This window comes from Marmota marmota, unplaced genomic scaffold, assembly GCF_001458135.2.
Source record: "Marmota marmota marmota unplaced genomic scaffold, marMar, whole genome shotgun sequence".
In the NCBI taxonomy this organism is placed as follows: domain Eukaryota; kingdom Metazoa; phylum Chordata; class Mammalia; order Rodentia; family Sciuridae; genus Marmota; species Marmota marmota.
In genome coordinates this window covers 70,125,149-70,133,076 of record NW_026000026.1, presented here as the reverse complement: position 1 = coordinate 70,133,076, position 7,928 = coordinate 70,125,149, and the positions used below count along the sequence as shown (strand labels likewise).

The following is a 7,928-nucleotide window of genomic DNA, read 5'->3' as shown; positions in this document are numbered from 1 at the left end:
AAAAAAAAAAAAAAAATAGGGCTGGAGTTGTGGCTCAGTAGTAGGGTGCTCTCCTAATATGTATGAGGCACTGGGTTCGATCCTCAGCACCACATAATATAAAGATATTGTGTCCACCTAAAAACTAAAAAAAATCAATATTTAAAAAAACACACAACATAAATAAGTGTTGGTAAGAAAGTAGAAAAACTGGAATCCCTGATGCACTTCTGGTGCTAATCCAAAACAACAGCAGCTATAAAAAACACTCTGGTGGTTCTTAAAAAACACAGGCCTGGCAGAGGTGGCCTATGCCTATAATCCCAGCTATTTGAAATTGCAAATTCAAAGCTAGCAACTTAATGAGACCCTGACTCAAACAAAAATAAAGGTCTGGAGATATAGTTCAGTGATAGTGTGCCCCTTGGTTTAATCTCCAGTGGGGGTGGGGGGGATGTTAAACACAGAATTACCACATGATCTAGCAATTCCACTTCTGGATATATTCCTCATAAAACTAAAAGTAGAAACTCAAACAGGTATTTGTGTACCCATACATTCATAGCTGTATTATTCACAACAGCTGAAAGGTAGAAATAACCCAAGTGTCTGTCAAAAGATGAATGGATAATGGAATATTGTTATTCAGACTTTAAAAGGAAGGAAAGTACCAGGTGTGGTGGCAGACACCTGTAATCTGAGGAGGCTGAGGCAAAGGTTCAAGGACAGGCTGGGCAATTTAGCCAGACCCTCTCTCAAGGTGAAAAATTTTAAAGGTCAAGGGGAATGTAGGATGTAGTTCAGTAGTAAAGCACTTGCCTAGTATGGGCTAGGCCCTGGATTCATTCCCCAGCTCTCAAAAAAAAAATTTTTTTAAAGGGGGAAAGGAGGGAATTCTGAAACATGTTACAAAATGAATAAACCTTTATGACAATGTTAAAACCAGTCACAAAAATAAATACATACATACATGCATGCATACATACAAGGGTTGGGGATATAGCTCAGGGGTAGAGCACTTGCTAGAATATGGGAGGCCCAACACAGGAAAGAAAAACAGACAGAGAGATTAAAAAAAATAAAAAACAGGATGACAGTTGGGAATGGGAAGTTATTGTTTAATGTGAATGGATTTAATGCCACTGAAGCATACACTTTAAGAGTGCAAGTGGTTTATTTTGTTACATATAATTTGCCCCCCCACACACACACACACACAAAGGATAGTGAGAATGTCATGTGTCAGGTGCAAATTTTAGGATTTCAGATAAAAATTATTTTCAGCGACAGTGATCAAAGTTTCCATGCAAAATGCATGTTTGCAGGGTGCAGTGGCACATGCCTGTAATCCCAACAACTCAGGAGACTGAGGAAAGAGGATGGCAAGTTGAAGGCCAGCCTCAGCAGCTTAGTGATTGATGTCCTGTCTCAAAATAAAAAGGGCTAGGAATGTAGCTCAGTGGTTAAGCACCCCTGGGTTCAATCTCTAGTACAAAAAGAAATGGAAAAAGCATGTTAAGCTGGGTGTGGTGGTACATGCCTGTAGTCCCAGCTGTTTGGAAGACAGGTGAATCCCTAGAGCCTAGGAGTTCAAGGCCAGCCTGGGTAACATATTGGGACTCCAAGACATGTTCTCAAAAAACAAAGAAAATAGGTGTTAAAAAAAAAGGGCTAAGATGTAGCTCAGTGGTAAAGTATCCCCAGATTCAATCCCCAGCACCATCAAAAAAAAGCGGGGGAGGGAGTAGAATTTAGAGTGGGGCACAGTAGCTCTTGCCTTCTATTATCCTAGATACTTGGAAGGCTGAAAAAGGAGGATCAAAAGTTTGGATCAGGGGGTTTAGTTCAGTAATAGACTGCATACCTTGCATGTTCAATCACCACCACTGGGGAAAGAGGGAAGAGCGAAAGTTCAAGATCAAGTCTTAGCAACTAAGTGAGATCCAGTATCAAAGTCAAACTACGGGCTGGGGTTGTAGCTCAGTGGCAGAGTGCTTGCCTAGCATGTGTGAGGCACTGGGTTTGATTCTCAGCACCACATATAAATAAATAAAATACAGGTCCATCAACAACTTTTAAAAAAAAAATCTTTTTTAAAAAGTCAACAATTAGGCCCAGTGGTAAACACCTATAATCCCAGCAGCTCAGGAGGCTGAGACAGAAGGATCAAGAGCTCAAAGACAGCCTCAGCAAAAGAAAGGCACTAAGCAACTTAGTGAGATCCTGTCTCTAAATAAAATACAAAATAGGGCTGGGGATGTGGCTCAGTGGTCAAGTGCCCCTAAGTTCAATCCCCAGTAAACACACTCCCACAAGAAAAAAAAAATTGTAAAACGGGCTAGAGGTCTAGCTCGATGGTAGAGCACCCCTGGCTTCAATCCCCAGTATACGAAAATAAATAGGGTAAGCAAAGAACAGAAAAGGAAGATATGTAAATTGGACACTGTAGAGAGATGATTTCATCAAAGATTATATCTAGGTGGAAGGAAAGAAAGAAAAACAGAACTGGAGGTGATTTTCAATTTACAAAAAATAGCAATTTGATATTCCAGGCCCTCCACAATCAGTTGCCTCACTTACTAGTGTTCTCCCAGGAGTTAAACCCTAAAATAAAAGACCTCTGTTTCTGTTTTGTTTTTGGTACTGGGGATTGAACCCATGCTTTCATGCTAAGCTGCATCCCTAGCCTTTTTAATTTTTTATACTGAAAAAGAGTCTTACTAAGTTGCTGAGGCTGACCTCAAACTTACCATCCTCCTGCTTCAATGTCCCAAATCACTGGAGTTACTGGTGTGGGCCGCCATATCTGGTTCTCCTTTTTTCAACAAGAATCTAATCTTCTCTCCTTGCCAAGTGCCACCCCAACAACTGAGGCCATCCGTTCCTGCCTTCAGGGAGCTTATGAGGCTCACTTTCTATCAGGAAAGGCAAACTGGGACATTAATAAGGTACAGCACAAGACTGGGGTTATGGCTTAGGGGTAGAGTGTGAGGCCATGGGTTCAATCCTCAGCACCACATAAAAATAATAAAGGTATTGTGTCCATCTACAACAATAAATAAATTTCTTAAAAAGGTACAGCACAATTAAAGTTTTCCTTAAAATGTAAGCAGTAAACAATGCTACCAAAAATGAAAGAACTAAAACTAGACACTAATTAAGAGCTCATGGGGGTGGGGGGGAGAGTTAGGGGTAACACACAAAACTTGTATCACAGAAGAAACAATGTTACAAAGAAACCTAGCCATCCAATCCATACTTAAATCCTCTTTCATTCCTCCAAAATACTGCTCCTTTATCCCTACCACCTTTATTCCCTGCCATCTAAGTTCCTAGCTCAACTACCTGATTCCCCATGCGTACAAATAAGTCTTCTCTAAGCATCAACAGAAGTTAAAATGGTTATTAGATCACAAAACTCCCTACAATGGTTCTTACAGATTTAGAATAAAATCCACATATGGGCCAGAGGTGGTGGCACATGCCTATAATTTCAGGGACTTGGGAGGCTGAAGCAGGATGATTCCAAGTTGGAGGCCAGCTTAGCAACTTAGCAAAGGCCCTAAGCAACTTAGTGAGACCCTGACTCAAAAATAAAAAATAAAAAAGAGCTGGGATGTGGTTCAGTGGTTAAGTGCCCCTGGGTTCAGTCTCTGGTACCAAAAAATAAAATAAAATAAACATATGGCCCTCTTTGGCCTGGCCTCTCTCTTCCCTGGCTATCTCATGTGAAGCCTTCTGTCTATCCCAAGAGTCCTAGGCTACAAGTCTCAAGGCCTCCAAACACATTAAGTCTCTCCTATCTCAGGCCCTTTACACCTGCAGAGGATCCTATTCCTGTCTAGATCTTCACCAACACACACACCATCACCACCCCCAAAACACAGGGCTGTCATGTCTTACACTAATGATACTTTCTCAAAAGAATTCCAAGACCCTGCCAGTTACTCTGAATCTCCACATCTGGTTTATGCCTCCTGAAGAGAACAGAGTCTCATTTTAGACGTGCTGAGTTTGAAAAGCATGTAGGACATTCAAAGAGTTCCCTGGGACTTAGATGACTATATGGATGATGCGGAGAAGACATCTGTATTCAAAATGGACAGTTGGATATTAGTACTTAAGGTTAATGAGAGACTGCAGAGAGCACTGATTTTCAACTAGGGGGAAGAGTTGATCTTAGATCTCTAAGTCAGTATGTAAAATGAGATGTTAACTAATGAAAGTGAAGGTGATGCCACATCAATGGTGTGGAACACCAAAGGTATTCTGGATAGAACTTACATGGGGGAGGGAGGAAAGAGTAGCCAAAAGTAAAGGAAAAACCTGGAAAGTGATATCACAATATCCCACGCCCTCTTATGCATCTCATGACTTTCTCCCTTCATATAAAGTTTTAAAACTCAAGTTCTGTCTGATTCAAATACACCACCTCCCAAAATCTGCCTTTCCAGATATCAAAATAAACTCATCAGCTCTCTGTTGAGCTTCCACAAGTTTCTTCTGCTGTTAGTACTACATAAAATTAGACCCACACAGTTTCTTATCAGTATTGTTATGGCTTTAGAGCAGTCTGTTACATCTGTGTGTGTGCCTCTTCCAATATGCTGTGAGCCCTTTAAGGGCAAAGACCGTGTGTGCTCCCAAAAAAAAGGGGGGGGAAAATTAACTTACAAAAATTCAAGAAGGTAAACAATTGAGCAGAGACAATGGATGATTCCTCCACTCTTTACAAATCCTGTTTCTTAAAACCGCGTGGATGACCTTTAAAAAAATCACTTCTAAGTACAAAGTATCCTTTCATCAAACCGCCAGCATTTCCTTCATCCTAATATGAAATGGTTTTAAATTTACTGGGAAACCTAACATATCTTTCCTTATTTTCTAAGTTATTATAAATTCCGTACAAAACACACCCCCGAATGTTACAAAGACTCAGGAGGACACAACAGGGTTCCAATCCGGGATTGGAGACAACCGCTGCCTGCAGTATTGGGAAGCCACAGCTGCCGAGCCAAGCTTAAACAGTCAGTCAACATCCTTCCTGACCAGTTTTCTCGTGTTTTTCTCCCTCCCCACCTCCACCCCAGCGCACGCACAGGCGCGCGCGCGCGCGCGTGCACACACACACACACACATAAACCTTCAAAAGTCAAAAAACAAATTCTCTAATGCCATTTCTAAAAACTAAGACTGAGAGAAATACATACAATTAGGTAGAACAAGGCGACTGAGTACTTTCAAAGTAAAGGTTGATATGTACACGCCAAAGTCCATACGGGTGTGGCGCACCTTACCAAAGAGACTGTCAGAGAAAGGGAGAACTTCGACTTTCAAATTCGCCCAGGCCGGAATTCGGGTCCTGCCAACGTCGTGTCCAGCGCACTGGGAAGTTTCCGTAGCCAGGAGGGGGAGGGGAGCAGCAGCCACAAAACCAGACAACAATCACTTCCCTGGAAAACTCAACTGCTGGAACACACCCGCACAGGGACAAGGCGCGGACGCACCACCAGAGGAAAGGCAGCTGGGGGCGCACCACAAGAACCCGCGCACGCGCCAAGGCCCCGGGAACAAAGTTTAGAAAACAGGAGAAACTTTTCCAAGAGGAAGCGCCGCGGCCGCGCCGGGCCAGCGGCGTCTCTTCTCCAGCCGCCGCTGCCCCTCAACTTCCCGACCACTGGAAAGCTCGGGCCCCGCACGTACAGTGCCCAGGCCCCGGCGAAGCGGCCGCCCGCAGGACGCCTGACCCTACCCGCCTGGAGCCCAATCCCAGACAGCGTCGCCCAAGAGACTGCGCTCCGCCAGCCCACCACAAGGCCCGGCTTCAGGCGTCCCGGCCTGAAGGGCCCCTTGCCCAGATGGGAACTCACGTCTGCGCAAAAGGGGGTGCGAAGAGTTACCTGCGTCGAACGGGACGATAGCAGGAGTCCAGAGGCGCGAAGCCGACGGCCGCCGCTTTGTCTACCTCCTGTCCGGCTCAGAGGAGGAAATGGGCCGCCAGGCGCACCCGCCCCCCGCCCGCGGCCCGGGCCCCGCCCGCCCTTCCCGGCACCTCCCTCCGGCACGCTCTTCCCGGCGCCTCCCCCTGCTGCCCCGCCCGCTTTTCCTGGCCTTTCGCTGCCCGCGCCGAGGGGAAGAGCTCATACTACAGGCCCGGACCCTCGGAGGACCTATATCTTTTCGCCCCTGCCCCTAGAATTACTCATCTCGGGAATTTAGTGGGCGCTCAGACCGACAGTGACCCCCGAGCGGGAGGAGGAGCGGTGACTCCTGGAACAGCTAGCTGGCGGGGGAGGGCTGGGGAAGGGCAGGTGAGTCAACTCTCGACGCACAGGTGAATCTCCGGGCGCAGCCCTGCTAGACCCCGCCTCCGCCCAGTGGCTGAAGTGCGGCTTGGCGTAGTCCTGGGCACACTCCTGGGGGAGTGTCACAGGTGTCCCCGAGTACTAGGCTCTCAGAAAAGTTCTCTAAGCCCACTCTCTGGCTTTAAAAAAAGGGGGGGGGGGGATGCGGTTTGTGGCTAAGTAAAAGACCCACAGTTTGAGGTGGAATGAAACTAGAAATCGACTCTCTGATAGTGAGGTTGAGCCTGCACTGTGGCACAGGCCTGTAATCCCAGCTACTTGGAAGGCTGAGGCAGTAGAATCACGTCCAACCTGAGCAAATTAGCGAAACCCTCTCACAAAATTAAAAAATAAAATAAAATAGTCTGGGGAAGTAGCTCAGTGGTAGAGAGTCCCTGGGTTCAATCCCCAGAACCACCAAAAAGAAAAAGGAGAAAGCAACCAAAAAATCACCTAACCTGTTCCCTATACCTAAAGCCCTCCTGATCCAAGACAGGAGGCCCACCGCAGCAGAATCCCCTCCTGGGATTGTCACCTTCTTCCACACACATAAACATATTTGAGGGACCTGACTTCCATCCCTATCCTTCTGATCACTTAAGGAATTTTATTGACACCCTTCTTTAACATATTGGTGAATACTTAAAAACAAAACAAGACAAATAAATATATATGTCTATACATATATACCTTAGGGACTTAGTATCAGCCTGGTATAAAAAAAAAAGTCCTAATGGTGTTTCTCCTGTATCAAGGAATGATACATAAGACCGATTTTAGTATTGGCTTTTATATCCAAATTAATGCAAGATAACAATATCCATAGCTGTCTTTGCACTGAGCGCTGAGCAGGGTTTTAGAGTTTACCCTCTACTCAAATCTCCCTTTGCCCAGAGAACATCTGTGGGTAAATGTGCCCACTGTGATTTTTCCACCCCCAGGTAATAAGGATTGAACCCAGGGGAGCTTTGGTACTGAGCTATATCCCCAGCCCTTTTATTTATTTATTTTTGGAGGAGGTGACAGGGATTGAACTCAGGGGCACTCAACCATTGAGCCACATTCCCAGCCCTACTTTATATTTTATTTAGAGACAGGATCTCACTGAGTTGCTTAACGCCTGGCTTTTGCTGAAGCTGGCTTTGAGCTTGGCGATCCTCCTGCCTCAGCCTCCCTAGCTGCTGGGATTACAGGCGTGCACCACTGCGCCCAGCCCTTTTTATTTTTTCTTTTGAAACAATGTCTAGCTATATTGCTGAGGCTGACCTCAAACTTGATGTTCTCCTGCCTCAGACTCCTGAATCACTGGGATTAAAAGTGTGCACCACCACAATCCACTGCCCACTGTAATTTAAAGCCTATGAGTTTGTGCTAGTTAAAGATGCTGAGCCTGGCACAGTGACCCACACCTGCAATTCCAGCCTCTCAGGAGGCTGAAGCAGGAGGATCACAGATTCAAAAGGCAGCCTCAGCAATTTAGGGAGACCCTGTCTCAAAATAAAATATAAAAAAGCCTAGGAGTTGAGGAGCCTGGAGTTGTGGCTCAGCAGTAGAGTGCTCACTTAGAATGTGTGAGGCCCTGGGTTCAATCCTCAGCACCATATA

At 45.4% G+C, this 7,928-nt stretch overlaps 1 protein-coding gene across 3 annotated transcripts in view; it reads right to left on the bottom strand.

The window, feature by feature from the left end:
- Ctnna1 (catenin alpha 1) overlaps positions 1-6,025 on the bottom strand; it is a 171,143-nt gene extending 165,118 nt beyond the window's left edge. The window contains exon 1 of one of the 3 annotated variants that reach the window (XM_048811625.1): positions 5,880-6,025. The gene's annotated coding sequence lies outside the window, so the exon portion shown is untranslated. Of the gene's footprint in view, positions 1-5,276; positions 5,409-5,879 lie in introns of those variants that run through there. The other 2 variants (XM_015484649.2, XM_048811626.1) reach the window with 2 other exon arrangements.
- Positions 6,026-7,928: the final 1,903 nt, after the last annotated feature.